This window comes from Vigna unguiculata, unplaced genomic scaffold (assembly GCF_037176805.1).
Source record: "Vigna unguiculata cultivar grain cowpea cultivar isolate G323 ecotype 2 unplaced genomic scaffold, ASM3717680v1 ptg000047l, whole genome shotgun sequence".
NCBI classification, from domain to species: Eukaryota; Viridiplantae; Streptophyta; class Magnoliopsida; order Fabales; family Fabaceae; genus Vigna; species Vigna unguiculata.
In genome coordinates this window covers 179,504-180,000 of record NW_028196688.1, presented here as the reverse complement: position 1 = coordinate 180,000, position 497 = coordinate 179,504, and positions in this window count along the sequence as shown.

Here is a 497-nt window from a genome sequence, read left to right as displayed (position 1 = left end):
CATGGCCAAGTTGGTCGGTGCACCGCGGCATAGCTAGATGGCTTGTGTGGAGTTTTGTGAAAAAATGAAATTCGTGGTTTTTGAGGTGTGAGGGTTGGAATGGCCTCCAAATGTCCCCAAATGAATACCATGAAATTCTTGGTGCACGAAAGTTTTGAGTTCGGAGGGTTTTGCACATGGCCAAGTTGGTCGGTGCACCGCGGCATAGCTAGATGGCTTGTGTGGAGTTTTGTGAAAAAATGAAATTCGTGGTTTTTGAGATGTGAGGGTTGGAATGGCCTCCAAATGTCCCCAAATGAATACCATGAAATTCTTGGTGCACGAAAGTTTTGAGTTCGGAGGGTTTTGCACATGGCCAAGTTGGTCGGTGCACCGCGGCATAGCTAGATGGCTTGTGTGGAGTTTTGTGAAAAAATGAAATTCGTGGTTTTTGAGATGTGAGGGTTGGAATGGCCTCCAAATGTCCCCAAATGAATACCATGAAATTCTTGGTGCAC